This window comes from Neodiprion virginianus, chromosome 2 (assembly GCF_021901495.1).
Source record: "Neodiprion virginianus isolate iyNeoVirg1 chromosome 2, iyNeoVirg1.1, whole genome shotgun sequence".
NCBI lineage: Eukaryota > Metazoa > Arthropoda > Insecta > Hymenoptera > Diprionidae > Neodiprion > Neodiprion virginianus.
The window spans coordinates 23,793,876-23,813,400 of record NC_060878.1 but is presented as its reverse complement, the minus strand read 5'-3'; the positions used below and the strand labels follow the sequence as shown (position 1 = coordinate 23,813,400).

Below are 19,525 nucleotides of genomic sequence, written 5' to 3'. Positions count from 1 at the left end.
TCAAATTCTCCGGCGATTTATAAATAATTTACATTGGACGAAAATTTTTCTTCTTTCTGAGCTGATAGAATGCTTCTGTGTATTCTGTCTATTTATTCCTATTGCTACGCTATATACAAAACTGTTTTGTTAACGTTGGTTTAATGTGATATTTTCCCAGTTTTGCTTGTAACTTTTTTTTCCAATCTTTTTTCCAACAGACTTTGTAGATTACATTGTTGTTTTATTTGCAGTTGGAAGCAGTCACTTCATCTCAATTAAAAATGTTATTTTCTCTTCTTATCAGTCATGATCTGGTAAATGAGTCCTTGTTTCATGGTATGTTGACCTATACGTATAGTTGGCAGTGATTCCAGTTCATATTTCAGGTATTTTCACTGGTTCAAGTTTTGCATATTGTTTATTTTGAATGTTCCTGAAACAGATATCATCATATTCAACCTTGGAGTTTACAGTCTGAGTTGCCTAAAATAGCTATTTTCAAGTTGTGCTCTGTAAGTTAATGATTTCTCATATCGAGTGGGTAGTATATAATCCAGGACATCCATTCTATATCGTAAGTGACTAATCCCTTGGTTCTGAAGCATTCATCAAGCTCACATCCTGATTTTGACTGTCATTAAGACTGACAATGAGTATAATTCCTGTCAATGGACTGATGATAAGAAAAATTTAGATTTCTGTAGAAAAATATACAAAACATCGATCACATACAAAACGAGAAACATGCAACTGGTCACTATACATTTATACTATTGCATTTATACTGTAATTGAATGGTTATAAAGTTTGTAGTCTGCTTTATATGATTACAGGTGATTTAGGAATAGTATTGTGCTCAGTGCATACCATTTAAAGTAAGGTATTGGGATTATATCAGACATACTGTTGGAAAAGTTAGTGGTGCTGAAAGATAGACAAATTCAAGTTAGTGGTTGGTAGGCCAGTGAAAGTTGGTTCAGGACAATGCGAGATACGTAGAGTGACAACTTCCGAGCAGCTGTAGACCATCTTTTGTGTCACAAATTTAATTTTTGTCTGTTCCAACGGATTCATAATCGAATAAGGATGATCCAGGTGATTGTGAAATGAAATAAAAACAATCATGGTATTATTATGTACGTAGTTGGATGAAACAAACAAGCAATGACGACTTATCACTGCATTTGTACATGTGATATGAAGTAACGTGATTTATTGAATACGTAAACGTACAGCATGCCATTTGCTTACATGTGTTATTTTTGCAATGAATAGATAAATAAATTACAATTTTTTTAGACTTAAAAATACTTTAAGGTCCACGTGGAACCCATAAATTCAGCAAATGTTACTAAAAAAATAGTTTGATGAATAAAAAAACTGCAAAAAAAGGTGGGTACTGAGCGTCCCAGTGTGAATAAAAGAGTTAATAGATCAGATTAGTTTGTTAGATGTTCGAAGAGAAGTGACTGGGATAAACTACCATCCGCGAAAAATTTCCAAGTGGCGGACGATACCGATGCAGAAACACATGCATCTGAATTAAAAACGAAAGGTCGTGTACCAAATTTTATATCAATTGGTTTGAAAAGTCTTAGAATTCTGATTTTTTTTCAAATTCTGGGCTACCATGTGGTCACCAAATGGTCGAAGTTCATACTTTTCGACGAAAAAAAGCATTTTCTGCAGATCTACCATGAAAATCCGAATGCCAATTATTACACAAACTTAATACGAGTACACACCAAAAAATTTTTCTTGTTTTTTTTGTTCGTAAGCCATATTAGATTCGCCATTACGAATTTTTGAATTTCTAGTTCAGATTCGTAATCAGCGACCCCAAAAGTCCACGTATGCCAAATTTCAAGAGAACCGTGTATGTAAGGAAAAATGTATGCATGAAAGGATTAAAGACTAGAAACGCGAACATCCGACCGTCCCTATTGCAAAAAAGTTGAGCATTTGTGTTCATTCAGCTGATGATAATTAATCTTTGAACCCAATGGAAGGGTGTTTCCATTTTTCATGTAAAGTAATGGGTACTCGGTGTACGCTGACAGCTGCGAGCTGCCAAATCACGTATCAGTATGGCAGAAAAGTTAAGCGTTTGGAACATACGATGATCTGCTTGTGCTTTAATTTTGATCTCGATTGCATAGTTACAATTTACTCTTACTTTTATTCGCTTGACGTCATCCGTTTTTGCCACGCTATTAACGCAACTTTTGCAAAGAACTTACTGCTCACCACTATAGTTGAGCGACCATTTTTATAGTCAAAAGTTGAAAATAAAAGATTTATTTCGCAAAAATAAGTTATCCTTTGAGCGGGGTACATTTTCGTGCCCTTTTGTCGTCACCTGGCGGTATTTTGGTCCTATCCAAAGAATCTGGCATTATTAATTTCGTAATCAAAACATTATTACCTACTAAAAAACGTAAGATCAGCCTTTGCTCATTTCACATGAATTTATTCATTCTTTTTACCCTTTTCAGCCCCGCCTACAAGCTGAAGGTTACGCCGAAGGGCAGCCAGACTTAGAAATCGATTATAACCTATATTTAGAGAGTATAATAAGATAGAGCATTTGCATGGTCAAATGACGTGACTTTGCTGGCCACTGCCTCTTAGATTTTTACTTTAGTATCCATTGTTTCGGGTAGAATCAATTAAGGGGGCTCCAACGACCAAAACAGCTATACATGAAGCCTAGGTCGCAGATAGCTGTCGATTTTTTTTTTAAATGTATTTTTGCGCTCAGAAAAACATGCCATGGAGTTCGAAGCGGTAAGAAAGTATTTATACCCCGCCGATTTTCTATATTCGATATAAAGCATGATATCTAAAATCTGAAACTATTGTTTGTTCGCATAAGTGAACTGAATGTACACAACAAACTTCAACCAATAATATTAAAAACTGAAGAAGGAAGTGCACTGCGAAGGATCGAAAATGTCGTCTTTTAACGATTTTTTAATACTAGGCGAGGCGGGCGAGGCAGGGGCTAGTTGTCACCATAAACTTACGGAGATATACTGCGCGGTCCGTGCACTGAGCTGAAGCCCTAATTAAAAAAAGAAAGCAGCAGCGGGAGACCCACCTCTCTGTTGCACGGTCGGAAGAGTGGGGAGCGGCCACGGGGTAAGCAAATAAGGCAAGCACGCATGCTTGTACAAGCTATGTGTTTCCCCTACCAAGTTACCGATTAGAGTGAGAAGTCGGCTCCCGCTGTTGTTTTCTCTTTCTGATTAGGGCTTCAACTCGGTGCACGGACCGCGCTGACGGAGCGTAAGCTAGGCTTGACGGCGAGGGATATGCGCCTTGGGGAGAGTACATGTGGTAGCACGTCGGCCATATTGATGAGCTAAGTTTTCGGGCGCCACGTTTAAACGATTCACTTTAGGTAGTATTAGTTTTTCGGACAAATCGTTGTGATAAACTATTTCCTCGAACTGTATAGGTATGTACGAACACAGCTTCAATTCTTTTTATATAAGAAACAGTGCAGGTAAGCACATTTTTTTTCTAAATCCAATTTTAATTCCGGCGTACATTTTATAAAGGTGGAAAGTACCTGACATAGAACCAGAATATTACTGAGTATAAATGTAAGCAAAGAAAAAACCAAAAAAAAAAAACAATATCATACAATGACAGAATGAACAGAAAATATCGCGTTGAATAATTCGTAAATTATTGTATATATAACCTATATAAATAAATGATTTATATTCACATGCGGAAATATATTTGTATTCAAAAACTATAAATTGAACTCACATTTGGAATAGCATCGTCTTTCAGCCTAACTTTGAAAGCAGATGTTCGATCGAATGTTTCCGGTGAAAGATAACATGAACATAAATAAGCATACTTTGGCACACTTGTGTTCGTCAACCCTATCGTAATAAGCCATATCCTACACCTCTCAATATTTTTCGGGAAACTTGAAGGAATATAGATACAAATACATTACTTGGAATCACAGCATTCACATTATTTACAGTTCCAGAAGCGTTACTTATACTTACAGGTGAAATGTAGCCTTATTCTCTACTTCGACTTCACATTGTTTTTGTGAATTTGAGAAAGATCTGTTTTTGCAGTTAGGCGCTACATAATAAGACTGTTGTATTATTATGAATTCTCAGTCCGTGACCGGCTACCTTCTGACCTAACCTATACAATAATAACAAAAAACTGCACGTGCGTACACATCCGTGTGCATCCTTTCGCCGCATCCCCGCAGGGAAAGGCTCCGTCCATCAGTCCGTAGACCCCGCAGTCTATCTCTAAGTCTATGGTTGTCACACGGGTTAATTGTCAGAAAATTCATAACTCCATCGCTAGATGCTGCGATGAGCGGCGTTATAGATTAAAGTTGTAGTTCAATCACGGAACAGCAAGAAGGAGACAACAGTCAAGCAGCGTTCGGTCAGAGGTAGGTTCGGTTTTTGGGGTAATGTAAGTATGCATGTAAAGGCGCACAAAGTGGCTTTTTCTCGACCGGTGACAAATGAGCGGGTGCAAAATGAAGTGGTGTACCGCTTCTCTGGTGCACTCAAGGCAAACTTTCGGTACAGATTGTGGACAAAAAGTATCGTGTGCACCATGGGTGGAAAGCGATATACGCTCGTGCGAGTTTGGGCTGAGCCTCGCACTCGCGTCAATCGCTCACTTTCCGCCCTAGATACACAATGTACTATTTTATGTTACCTCAAGACTGGGGACAAGTTTTATAGCAGAGTGGTATCTCCTTCCTACTACTCCGTGACATCAATGTTTGAAATAAATGAATGTTGTTAACTAGAATATCGCCACATATGCGGCCTTACAATGATTGAAACATTGAAATTAGACCTGGTAAGTAATTATATTCCATCTTCTAAATATGTTTGTTTCTCATATTCTTGGCTGCCTTGGGATATTTCGCAATAAGATGATCGGAAAGGTGATTCTTGTCGCTTTTATTTGATATATATATATTTGATATTTGAATAGCGGATCATCAAGATATGCACTTTTTTAAATATAAATTCGGGTTGGGGCAAGTTGCCGCATGTAAAAATAATTTCGCGACAACTTGCCCCATGTCGACTTTTCCGTAGTTTTCTCAATTCAAAACAAAAACAACAAAACAAAGGACCAAAAAATTTATTCACCAATTTTTATTCACTTTTGTCATTTAACATGCTTGGGACAATTTACCCCGCCTCATGGGAAGTTGTCACCCTCCGAAACTTTTTTTAAAAATTCGACAAACCCTATTCAAACTTGCTTTGGAACAACTACTAATCAACTCTAGGTGTGCAATGGATGCATTTACAATACCCCATGTTTCAAATTGAAAAAAATTTTATACAAAATAATTCTAACAATCAGAGAGTAAATAGTGTGACAACTAGCCTTGGTCTCCTCCACTTTTTTTTTCGTAAACTGTAGTTAATTTCATGCAAAAAGATTCTACAATGTTGGTACTTACGGTGAATAGTTTCAGGGGTATGAATTATTGAAAATAGATTATGCAATTACGAGTTGTAACTCGTAAACCGATTTATAAATCGGTCTTTTTACTTCATGAGAAAAAAACTAAGAAAGAATGGTACTTTATTTACTTTAATTTTAATTTATTTAAAATTATTCACTTATTTCTCGATATTTGTGTCATTTCAACACGTTTATGATGTGATATAGCGAATAAATATGTTGCTTTAAAACTCAACTTTCAACTTGAACATTTTTTTCGTTCAGCAATATAATTTGAAAATAACAGAATTGATATGAAAATTTCAGTGGCCCGACTGGAATTTTTTTTTTATTCACCACGTAGTGAAGATTGGTTAGTAAACAATGTTTACTACAGGTATATGTATTGCAATACATTCAGCAGAGTAAATATAGATCTCCACAATTATTCACGGCAAGTACTAACATTGTAACACCTTCCTTTTGACATGAAATTTTCTACAGTTTACAAAAAAGGTAGCATTAAAAAATCTTCGAAAAATGACATTTTTCATCTTTTAAAGTACATCTCGACAGCTTTAAATATTTTGGGCTGAAATTTGTAGTGCACATTCAGTGTACTATTCCGAACAAACAATATTTTCAGATTTTTGTTGTCTTACTTTATGTCCAATACAGAAAATCGGCTGCGTACAAATATTTTTTTACCACTTCGAACTCCGTGGCATGTTTTCCAGAGTACAAAAATACACTTAGAAAAAAATCGACAGCTGTCTGCGACTTATGTTCATGTAGCTGCTTTGGTCGATGGAGCCTCCCCTTTAAACTATCAAAGTAATGCGTAAGATGTAGATATACGTGATAATACTACTTCACAAACATTGACGTACGAGGCTGTAGGAATAATGGTGTTTCACGATTAGACCCTAATTAGTTTAAAACAAATGGTAAACAAACAACTTTATAGTATTGCTGATACGTGATCGATGACCAGGAAGTAGCGACTAGTTTATAACATAACGGCAGAATTTCTAATATTTTGACAAGAATCAGCAAACGTAAATATTCCTGCAATGTTTCTGAGTTGTTTCGAATGCATACGTAAAACAGCATTGTACGGTAATATGTTAAGATTCGTTTCAATCGAAGGAAAACTTGTATGCAAAAATTTTTGGGGTGATTAAGTAAAATTTCATAGTGAAAATTTGCTAATTTTGAATCGTGTACCAGATTATTTAATAACAGTTCGAGTTGTATGAGAGATAGTGTGCCAAGATTTTCGAGGTCACAAATCCCGAAAATGGCAAACAAAAATAGTTGCATGGTTGACCTGTAGGAACTATTGGATTGAGACGAATGTATTTTTTATTGGATGTATAATAGTGAGGGGGAAATAAAAAACTTGGTGAACAATTGAGTAATCAAAAAATGGTTTTCAACCCTAGGCATATAATAATTCGCACAGTAATACTCACAAACGTAATCTGAGCTAATTCGTTTTACTGTGAAGTCAAGGCACCACCGGAAGAATTCGTTTATCACAGTAATTTTGCACTAATTTTAGTCGCCATACTCAAACAATTGTATTAAATCTAAGCAGCGTCGAACAGCCATAAAATCTATATTGTTAATTGCTGCATTCTACGGGTATACATGTATTATTATATACTGGCTTGCGACGTAAATTATTTCCTTACAACGAGCAGTGATGGGTTGACGATAGTAACAACGAGGTGAGAGTTAGGTATAAATAAATTGCCTGGCATCGAATGTAACTCTGTAACTTTAACTCACTTGCAAAGAGAACGACATGAAAATAGTCTGAGCATGACAGAAACAGCATATGACGAACTAAGAATACCCGCAAAACACATAAGTATAAGGAAAAAAGCTGCAGCAACTTTGCGTAAATCGTACAAATCATTTGAATGTCAACGGTCCGACCTACTCACACTTACGCTGTGACCTGAATAACACAAATTCACAACCCTCGTATCGATTGCCCTCGGCGAACCGGGGCGCCTTGCCAGGCGTACGGAAAAATATAAAAAGAGAACCGAAATGAATTTTGACAAGCCTTGACCTTGATGATCATAACGCGAAGATTAGTGTGATTGCATCAAAAATTCATAATTATATGAATAAAATATCATGCAATTCCCCAACGAAATATTAACAATAGCTGTATAGCTCTCTGCTGTACGTCAATGTACTATCCGAATAAAGTACATCAACTTTTCTAAAGCAAAACCGACTGCTTTAACGATCGCATGACATTAATACAGCAGCTGGGTTTATACATGTATAAAGAGCAAACAGTAATGTCAATGTGCAGGGTATGGACTGAGTATATATGTTACACTTGTAATAAAATATACCCTGGTTTGGCCCCTTTAACGGACGGACGCTCTGCCTCGCCCGGTTACCCACGAAATCGATCCCGTTCAGAAGCAACTTTGTAGCAGCATTATCCTGAAAAATATTGACCATTTCCTGAAGATTCAAATGACTTTTCAAATTTTTACGTCCTTCGCAGTTTTATTTTAAAATACTTTTCCATGTTTCTTCCGAAAAACTTTATGCATATTATACTTCAGGTAATGTCAAACGATGAGTCGCGCTTTGAAATACACATCATATAATCGATGTTACGTTCGAGTGACATTATTATTAGAATTGTCGCTATTGCTACTATTCTTGCCAGGGGTGAATAACCAATACGTGTAATTATAAGCTTACGTATCAAGTGCACATAACTATAATGCACGTAATCCATTCATAAATAGGTTCTCATACATACGTGCGTATATTATACCTATACAGTGAAGCCTTTGCATGGGTGGATATACTTATTCTATATGTATATACACTTTTATATATATATATATATATATATATATATATATATATATATACGTTACAAGTTGAATGTAACGATTTATATTTACCTTCCTCTTGAATACTGCTGGGAATGTTTGCAGAGTTATAAAAAAATTCACTTGTTCACATTTCACATTATTCCAAAGGACAAGGGCGAATACCGCAAAAACTTCTTTCACTATGATTCGTCATATGCAATATCGATAATCCACTGAACAGTTATCGATTAGTTACCGTCCTGATGTATAAATCGAGTGATCTACCTTCAGTCTCCACCATTAACATATCGTGTATAACAATACGACTCGCATCGCCACTTCTATTATTAACTACTACCACTACTGCTATTGACTAGCTGCTGTAAACAATAACAATATCAACATTTAAATGATTAGCAATAACAATATTAACAATAACAACACCAATAACAACGGCGAAAACGTGACTGAGACACTATGCCGCGCGAGGCAGATCGATACACCAAATGATTGTTAAATGACTGCAGAAATTCCGACAGCAGCAGCGGGTAAATGCACGATTGAGACACTCAGCTGCTCGTGCTGCTACTGCTTCTGCGAGTACTGCTGCTGCTGCTGCTGCTGCTTTGTGGTTGCTGCCGTTGCTGCTCCTGGCTCTGCGTTGACGTCGAGGCGGTACTTGGAATCGGGCCAGCTGCGCCTGCCTGATTCGCCTGACTCGACCACCCTAAATTTTGATACGCAAACCCGTCGCAGCTCCGCTTTATTTCGCGGTCACGAAATTTATGCTCACAATAAGAGAATTTTTTTTTACATGTATATTGCAGAAGAAACGGAGTCCAGTGTTCAGGTAGCGAAATTTGATCTCACTACTTGACTTCAGTTGTGTGTTGCCGTTCAGAAAAGGCCCTTATTTTAGACTTCGCTCTTTTCCGAGATTTTTGCACTTTTACGCTAAAAACTAGCTCACGCGAAAGGAATGGGTGGAAAAAAATATTTTTACTACTGCTTCAACGACGTTGAAATTTCGAAAAAGGCTACTTCGGGAATTTTAACATTCAGATGTCCTTAAATACTTTGGTGGCTGTGTTTTGTATGACGAAACGAAAGGTTTTGGGAAACCTGAGATGCGTGCTATTTTTTTTTAGTAACGAAAAATCTATGTTGAAATCCATGAAAACTGATTTCATTAACATTCATGTATAAAATATTTCACTGCTTTTTATTTTTCTCATTGCTTTATGGCAAATAAACGCTTAAAGGCGTTGTGTAGTGTGAAAGCTGATTTTTCAAAGTTTCTTCGGTATTTTGTTAGGTCAAACCATTGATATGAAATTTCTCATAATTTTTATGTTACATTTATTGACATTCCCGTAAACTTTGTGAATTTTTTAGAGACGAAATAGTCAATATAACCTAATAATGTATACAGCCCGATAGGAATGTATGTAAAAAAAGAGTAGACACGATGCCTCAAAAAGCAGTAGACCGATCCTGCTCAAATTTTTACAGCACTTTATTAAACCTACACCGATTGTGTGAACTAGGGTAATCATGATTGCTTTGGTAGTTTTTATTTTACAATTTAAACATGGAAAAAAATGCAAATTTCAATTTTTTTTTTTCGCAAAACAAAAACTTCAAAAGCAATCATGATCATCCTAGTTCACGCGATAGGTATAGGTATAATAAAGATGCTGTAGAAATGTGAGCAGCATCGGTCTACTGTTTTTGAGATGTTACGTCTACATTTTTTTTTACATAGGTTCCTATCGGGCAGTATACATTAGGTTATATTCAATACTTCATCTCTACAAAATTCACAAAGTTTGTCTAAATGTCAATAAATATAATGTAAAAACTATGAGAAATTTTATTTTATTGATTTGTCTTAAAAAAATATCCCAAAAGCTTCTAAAAAAGCCTTCACACTAGCCGACCCTCTTTAGCGAAACTGAAGGAGTGTGAGCCAATATTGTATTGTAGTGTAAGCCAATATTGGGTATTGCCTCATCGAATTATTAATTTTTTCTTCCAAGACTTTAGTTATAAAAATTAGTTTCTCCGAAATTCAACATAGATTTTTCGGTGCTAAAAGAAAACACACGCATCTCAGATTTTACAAAAACTTTTGTTTCGTTATACAAAACATAGCCACTCAAGAATTTAAGGATATTTCACTTTTCAAATTCCTGAATATAACCTTTTTCGAAATTTCAACGTCGTTGAGACAATAGTAACAAAATTGTTTCAGCGTAGACATTTCGCGTGAGCTATTTTTTAGTGAAAAAGTACAAGAATCTCGGATAAGAGCGAAATCTATGAAAAAAAAGCCCTTTTCTAAGCCACGCTAATGTGCATATTTCCATGTTTTTGCAATGCGGTCATGTCTATCATTGAATAAAGTCACTCCAATCGATAGTTTTCAATACAATCAATCCATTATCGCTTTAATGCGCAAAACATTTACGATCGTCAGTGAAGAAGGTTTTCATACACGCTCTGAAATAACGCATTATATTAAAATTTGCATACCGTAAATCACTAATGCTCATACTTTAGATGCATGGGCATAATTACAAATATACATTCATCATCTGTAATACCCATACTGTCTGTATGTATAGCACATGTTTATGCCTAATCTATTCGTCAACCTAATCATAACTGAAAAACTCGAAGCTACTTCATTGCAGTGGCCGATGAAATGATGAATTGAACACCCTCCGAAGTATGTTCGAATTAGTCTATGGCTCGTCTAAGCATAACATACTTTCAAACAGTTTATTTAGCGTTTTGGTGGTAATTTATTCAACCCGACTTTAATACGGCCAAGTCTATAAAGTTGAGCTTCGATTGGATACATATTACTCAACAAACACTTCTACGCGTCCCTTGCAACACTTCGTGTACAGTGAAGCGAGAAAGTTCTTGTAGGATTTGAAACGTTCTGTGGTAGTTGACTTACAACTCGCGCTTATTGTTCGGAGCAACGGCTTCAAAACCTGTAAGAAGTTTTTCGGGTCGCCATTGTACACAACTGGGTAGTGGCCGCTATTTCGGCTTTGGCAAAATTTTTTTGTTCTCACTCTGAAAATATAATCAAGGTGTGCAGAAAAATATGTGTGTGTACGGCTTGAAGGCGCTCGGTTAATTTTAAACCGTACACCGAGCGATTGAAATTTTAAATGGAAAATACACGTGTTTTTTCAATGCTAATACTCAAATATTTCTTAAATACATAAGAACGATGAAAAGAATTTGTAACTTGGCGTACTCTTTGGGGATATTATGAGGTATGAAAAGCAATTTCCGCAGACTTATTGAGCCTTAATCAAAAATCTTGAAAAATTGAAAACACTCATATTCATTATCTGTGCCATTTTTGTAAGAGTAAAAATGACTGCTCACAAAATCGGAAAAATTTGTATTTCATACCACATAATGTATGCTTGAAAAGTGCGAAAAGTTACATATAAAAAAATATATAGGCAGATCCATTACTTTTCGACGAAAGTGTGCGCACTTGGGGCAGCGATTTTGATGCTGATTTTTTGTTCGAAAGTAGGGTAGAAAAGGAGACAATCCTGAAAATTTCAGCCCGATAAGATCAAATTTGGCCGCTGAAGCAATTTTTGAAATAAAAAAAAAATCGATTTTTTAATCATTTAAAAAAATTTGTATCTTAGCTTCTAATTAACTTAGAGACTCGTTCGAAACGGAATTGTTCTCTATTGACCTTCTATTTTCACGAAAAAAATAGATCTTTAGTTTAAACTCAAATACGACTTGGCGGGGAGCTTCCAACTGATTATGAGTCACTGTTTTTGCGAAATTTTACCTGTTTTTGAAAGGCTCTCAAATCTACCGTTTTCAATGTAGTGGGTTAACTGACTGCTGACATTTTTCATTTTGGTCTATTTTGCCGATATCTGCCCCATATTTCATTAATTGCTTCTATTTCTTTAACATATAGCCACAAAAAGCCAACCGATTTTTGAAAAATCGCTATTCTCAGATAGCTTTAACTGTCTTTTTTGAACCTCGATTTGCTTCAAATTTTTAGGAAAATTAGTTTATTATGTCCCCAACAAGTTCTAGTAAAGATATTACTTATACGCGATTTAACTTGCTTATTTTTAATTGGCTGACATCCGTGCTTACAGCCTAAAGCAAACTTCTGCTAACCAGAACTTTCCTACAATCACTGATCTCTATGTAAACCGATAAACGCTCCGTTAAGAGTTCCGCGCCAATTAGAAGCTATGTCAGCGCCACAGAATATCGGAAAACGAACTACACTTGGGTCATCTGCGTATGCGTTGATACGCTAAATGTGAAAACATACCGGGACAATCGCTTGAAACTTAAAAATCAACTACGCATGCGCGAGTTTTATCGGCTGTTCGTGCAGTCTGGCCATCCCGAGTTTTCAGCCGTCAAACTGTTTCTGGCGGCGATGTAGTTGACACGAATTTTCGAGGTTAGATTCTCAAATAATTGAGGTAGAGACTCGGAAAGGTTTGGGAAGCATTTTTTTTGGGTCGGAAAGTTGATTCTTCAAAGAACGGACGGAATTTAATGCTTATTCACTTTGAACAATCATCCCGCAAAAAACGCATGTACAGTGTTGAGCTACAGTTTTTTGAAATAAAATTTTATAGCATGCTGTACAAAAATATGAAGGTACCATTTACATACACTTATGTGAATCCGTGCGCAGTGGGTAAGTGTGCGCTCCCTGTTTATCTACGAAGGGCAGAAGGGAAAGTCGTGATATGCGTAGGGAACTGAAACGTACGGTAACAAAGACCTAATTCATCTACAAGATTGCGACATCGTGTCGTCCATTTATTTTTGAATAAAAATAAAAAGAATTCGACGCTCCAACTATAATTTTTGTCATCTTGACAAATATTAACACATCGAACTGAATATAATCACCAAGGTAAATCAATTTTTTTTATGTTAGCGATTCATTTAAGTTTACTATTCTGTATATAATTTAAGGTTATGTTTAGTATGAGTAAAGTTATATGAGTATCTAACAAAAATCTCGGTCTGGGGCAAGTGTGCGCGGGTAAGTGTACGCGTTCGCACACTTAGATACCCCCGTTGTTTTATGTGAGAAAGCAATGAAGTTGTTGTGAAAAAAATTGACTAATGATGTTTTTTTTATTTCAGTTTTTGATCACAATGCCACGTGGCATGAACAATGTACCTTTTATGAAGGAGGTAGTTTTGAATGTGATCGCTGCCACAAATAATCCTCGTAAAATTATCAACTAATTTTAAAGTTTCTTCTGAATTTCTAAAATTTCTTAAAGTTCATTCTTAGGCATCTGATTTTATGTGATTTTATTGTAATAAGTCGATCTCGCATTATTTATTTATCTAGTCTTCAAAATAATTTATTATTAAGAAGTCTATAACTAGTCAAGAACAATGCGCACACTTTCTCCAAATGCGCACACTTACCCGCAAAGCGGGTCAAGTGTGCACGTTTTGAATTTTTTTCATTAACTATTTTTTCTTTCTAATTATCAAAGTTTTATGTGTTATTACTTAATTTAATTATTAGTTCAATAAATGCTTTATCATATGCATGGGTTCTTTTGTCCTTATTTCTTTTTGTTTAATTTTTACACGAACCTAAATCCTTAAGTGCGCACACTTGACCCGAACGACTCTAATTTACAAATTTCTTCACATTTTCGATATTTCGAAATTCAGTACACCCTGTATTATTGATTATGTTGAATCTGATGGAACAAAAGGCAATCAGTATTGTGAATAATAGATTCATTTGAGAGAATATCTATGAAAAGAAGAACTTACCTTTAAAGAAGACCACGATCCCGAATATGCCTATACAATTATTTCATCACGCAATTTGACAAAAATTCAAATGAAATGATGCTTACACTTTTATCAAGTATCTTTAACCCTATAACGCCTGATGTAGCAAATTTCCTACGTTCGCGTTAGGAGTAATTTTTTGTCAAAACTTTTGTCTCTTTTATCAAACAATTCTGTAAAAAATTGGTAAACATCCTGGCACTTCGAGGAAGGTTTTAAGAGCAAAAATTTGAGAATATGTTATTCTATTTTATGACAATAGTAAAAAAAGTGAATTTTCCAAGTGTTATTTTGCGAAATCATTAACACAGTAAATTATGTAGGAGTTCTGGAAATATTATTTTTTTGACAGTACAGCAGTCTCGACATTGAAGGGTTAATCTGCTTGTAGTGAGTAAAAAAGTTATTGGTATTATCAATACTTGTAGGCAAAATCTTCTTTTCTTCGGTTCCGCGAAAGTAGTATAACAAGGGGGGTTCTGCGTAGAAACGCCTTCTTTACCGACCAAGCCGACCAATCCGCCTATCCGTGCATCCCAGACGCAAACCCTTGAAGGTTACCCCCACTCTCGTGAGAAAAAATGTGCTCTGCCGACCGCTCGTTGGTAAGAAAATCTCCCAAATGCTATACGTAAGAATGTATGTAGTTAATGAATGTTTACATTTTGGATTCTTGCTTCCGATGGGAAGCCACGTAAGACGGGCAAAGCCGGCTAATAAATGATGTGCGGATATGCATATCATTAATTACGAAAAGATCATTAAACAACATTCAAATTTGTGTGCGAAACGAAAAACATTTCCACTATGTTACACAATCGACTACAGAGATGGGCATATTTTTTATCGGGATTCACCTATGATATAGAAATTGTAAAATCAAAATGAAATGGAAACTGTGACGCATTATCACGACTACCAGTCGATAACGGTATACCAGTTTTTGAAACAGTGTACATTTTTTAAAAGAAGAATATCCTACAATAAACTTCAATATGATTGCAAAATCCACGAGCATAAATAAAACTTTGAAACTAATAATTACTTACATTCAATCAACCTGGCCAAAAACTGTTGAACTGTCAGACGTGGAGAAAGTTTCATGCAAAACAGCACGAATTAGATTACGGAAATGGTTGTCTACATTCGGGACACAGATTAGTAATACCAGAAAATTTACAACATTCAATGCTACAAATGATACATTCATCGCATCTAGGTGTGATTAAGATGAAACACATCGCGAGAAGCTACCTCTGGTGGCCCAACATAGACGACGATATAGAAAATGTAGCTAATTCTTGTACAAACTGTTTGGAATCTCGACCGTATCCCAATAAAGTATCATTGACCCCCTGGATACGGCCAACAAGACCTTGGTCAAGAATACATATAGATTTCGCAAAATTGTATGAGAACATGTTTTTAGTAGTTATAGACGCACACTCGAAGTGGCCAATAATTGTGAATATGAAAAATGACACAACTGCTAGGAATCAGATCAAAGAAATAGATACAATTTTTTCAGACAGAGGTTATCCAGATCATATAGTTAGCGACAATGGACCACAACTAACATGTGAAGAATTTAAATTGTATTTAAAACAATTCGGAATGAAACATACTTTTTCAGCACCATACTATCCAGCTACAAATGGAGCAGCTGAAAATTTGGTTAGAACGTTCAAAGATAAAGTAAAAAAAATTATGAAAGATGGTCATTCATTAGAATTGTCATTGAACAGATTCTTAGAAGATTACAGAAATACTCCACAGTGTTCAACTAGAGTAACAGCAGCACAACTAATGTATAATCGCACTCTGAAGACAAGATTTGATGTAGTTAAATTTAATGTAACTAATTCAGTTAAATTGAGTCAATATAATCAACATAAAAACATACATGGTAATAGACAAATAGAATTTGAGTCAGGTGAAATTGTATACGCCAAAGATCATCGTAAGAATGGTACCAAAAACAGTAAAGCCATTAATGTTAACCGTATCTCACCCATCATGTATGAAATAAAATTTGAAGATGTATTTATTACAAAAAGACATGCAAATCAAATAATACGTTCCCAGTTAAATCCATCTTCAAAAAGGGGAGAGTTGCGGAGTGGAGCTGAATTTGAAACTAGCAATGATTGCAAAAATAAGGTAGTAGTTACACCTCGACGTTCGCCCAGACTGGCACAAAATTATTCTTAATGTCCAATCAAAAAAGGGGAGAGTTGTAATGTACCAACGTAGTTAGTCTGTGTGAGTGAGGTATGAAAGTAGGTATGTGTGCGCGAACGAGACGGGCGCGACGCTCGATGAAGTCAGTAGCTGCCAGACAGCCAAATCATCAGTATCGATTCCAAAGGTTACACGTGTACTAATCAGTTACATAATAATATACCACAGTGCAGTGTGAACCTGTCTACATTTATTTAATGTTGCCTGATCAATCCTTCCTCACCCTGCTACACTACAGATACGATAGACAAATACAAGGCGAGACTAATGGTAAAATTTTTAGTCAACGTCATGGCATCGACTACAGCGAAACCTTCAGTCCAGTGGCAAAATTGGAAACGATCCGTTCAATTCTCAGCATTGCAACAAGTGAGAAAATGCATTTACAGCAATTCACTGTATCAACAGCCTTTCTCTGTGGAGAACTTGAAGAAACAGTTACGAAGACAAATCCAGCAAGATCTGTGAACTCAAGAGGAGCCTTTATGGACTGAAGCAAGCACCAAGATGTTGGAATAAACGTCTCGGGGATTTTCTTTACAGACTTGGGCGCAAGGCCAGTGATGCAGATCCATGCCTATACATAAAAGAAAGGGGTGGGAAAAAGTACTTGTGATCTACGTGGACGGTGGTCTAGCTGCAGCTACAGATCCAAAAGAATTGGAAGTTTTCATCAGATAGTTGAAATCAGAGTTTAAAATTATCTCAAAAGAAGCATTTTATTTTTTGGGACTTGAAATTCAGCAAGAAGAAAATTCAACAAAAATTCATCATAAGACTCGTGCAAGAAAAATGTTAGAACGTTTCAATTTTTCAGATTGCAAAACAGTTTCAACTAAAAGGCTCAAAAGTCCTGAATTTTGAGAACAGGGAAAAATGATGACCAATCTCAAAAATTCCCAAACCGGCAAGCAGTAAGGGCCTTCATGTACTTGATGCTTAGTACGAGACCAGACTTGGCGTACAGCGTGGGATTTATATGAAGATCACTTGAAGACCCGTCACCTGAAGATGTAGTCCGAGTCAAGAGAGTCTTCCGGCACATAACAGGAACAATGGACCTGGGAATAGTTTACAGCAGAAAGACATAAAAAGAAATTCTGGAAGTGTACAGCGACGCAGATTTTGGAGACTGTCTGAAGTCAGGGCGCTGAACTTCTGTAGTCGTCGCTACGTACGCCGGAGGTGCAATTTCCTGGCTTAGCCAAAGACAAGCAGTGGTAACAACCTCCACAACTGAAGCGGAGATCATCGTAGCAAACGAGGCAGCAAAAGAAGCAATTTGGTTGAGCAGACGTTTTCAAGGAATAGTCAAAGTTAAAGAAGTTACAATGATCTAAGTTGACAATTCTGCAGCGGTGAGGCTAGCATAAAATCCGGAATTTCATCGCAGAGCCAAGCACATCTCAATCAAGCAGTTTTTCATTCGTGAGAAGGGAAACCTGGAGTTCAACAAGTCTCTACGGAGCAACAGAAAGCAAACATCGTCACGAAGCCACCACCAAGGACACATCTAAAGTTTTTGTGTGTAAAAATGGGACTCATACGAAAAAACAATGAAAAGTTTAATGAGTTCATTAATATTTTCTTTATAGCGTAGATTTAAAAGTTGATCAACAAGGGAAAGTGTTGAAACAAAAAGTAGATGTTATCTGTTGAGTTAAAAATGTTAAATATAAGTTTGAAGTACAGATGGCGCGTTGACACAGATTTAGAATATCGAACTGGGCACTCTCGCACTTACTCTGAGGATGCGCGCATGCGCTAATATAGCTATAGGTGATAAAAAAAACAAAAAAAATACGCAAACGATCACGACATGATGTAACCAACACGTTTCTTTTCTCTAAAAATTATTAAACGTATTCAACAAAGTAAAGTGCAGCGATTACGCTTATTTCAGCAATAACAACAGAAGCTATTTTTAATACTGTAAAAACAAGAAATAATAATAATTCTCTCTGCTCGGAGCTTAAAAAATACTTCTTATCGAACATGAATATTTATGGATTGATAAGAAAAGAATATTGAGAGGTATTAACGCAATAAATCGAATATAAGAACTTCCAAGTGCGGTAACAACTCAAAAAATGATAATTTGACTTTTCGGATGGTTTTTATAAATATATTTATCAAAGGAAACACATTTAAGAACACATTGAAAATTGGTAAAAAAAAAAAATCCATACGATTTGATTGAATCATAGACGTTTTAAGTGTACAAAAGTCTGGAAGGGGGTTGTGCGTCATCGTGGGTCTCACGTGAAAATATTCAAAATTGAATACAGAATTTTCCGTAATCTTTTGAAAATTTTTGACACGTTAGAACATGGTGTTCCGTTTGTTCAAAATGTTGAAAGTACTAAAAAAAAACAGAAGAAAAATTCGTACTACCATGGCACGGGTGTCAAAATGATCGGGATGAAAAATAAGATTTTTGACATTTTTTGAAAGAGATCAATTATTATACGGATTTGAATAATCATGGAAAATTAACGGTTGGAGCGAAAAATCTAAAAAAAATTCAGGAGTCCATTTTTGAGACCGTAGAATCGTATAAAAAACGTGAAGCGAATCAAAAATGGTGAGGGTTTTTCATTGGTCGAGTTGACATGGAAAGCCCCATATACATAATATGCATACATCTCTCTTTCTACATTATCCATACCTGACTTCCTGACTGACTACCCGGTTTTATAACTATCTTTGCAGCTACTTCCGTAATGTAAAAGCCGTTTGGGTGAAAACTTTCGCATTTAACATGACGCTAACGAAGCAGAAGCCCGCCTGCATTCACTTTATGTTGTATATTTTTGTCATTTTGAAAGTGGGTATGAGAGTGAATATATATTCGATGTCGTTCAAGAATTTGTTTATTTATTCTTGGTTTGAATTCTTCTAAATAAAATGGTAATACAAAAGGCGCCTTTTCTGGTTTGATAGACGTATTTTATTTATTAGTAATATTCAGTCTTTATTTTAAACTCAGGGTGGCCACTCAATTCCGCTCACGGAATTCCCTGACATTTCCCGGTTTTCCCTGGCTAAAATCATTATTTTTCCCTAACATTTTGATGCACAATTTGTGCAGAAATCACTAAAAACTATAGTAACCTAAG

General features: G+C 35.9%; 1 protein-coding gene across 7 annotated transcripts in view; it reads right to left on the bottom strand.

Moving 5' to 3' along the window:
• The window catches only part of LOC124297096 (potassium voltage-gated channel protein Shab), a 109,357-nt gene extending 100,425 nt beyond the window's left edge, over positions 1-8,932 (bottom strand). For all 7 annotated transcript variants that reach the window (XR_006906524.1, XR_006906525.1, XR_006906526.1 and 4 more), the window contains exon 1: positions 8,397-8,932. The gene's annotated coding sequence lies outside the window, so the exon portion shown is untranslated. The remainder of the gene's footprint in view (positions 1-8,396) is intronic.
• Between the last annotated feature and the right edge of the window lie 10,593 nt (positions 8,933-19,525).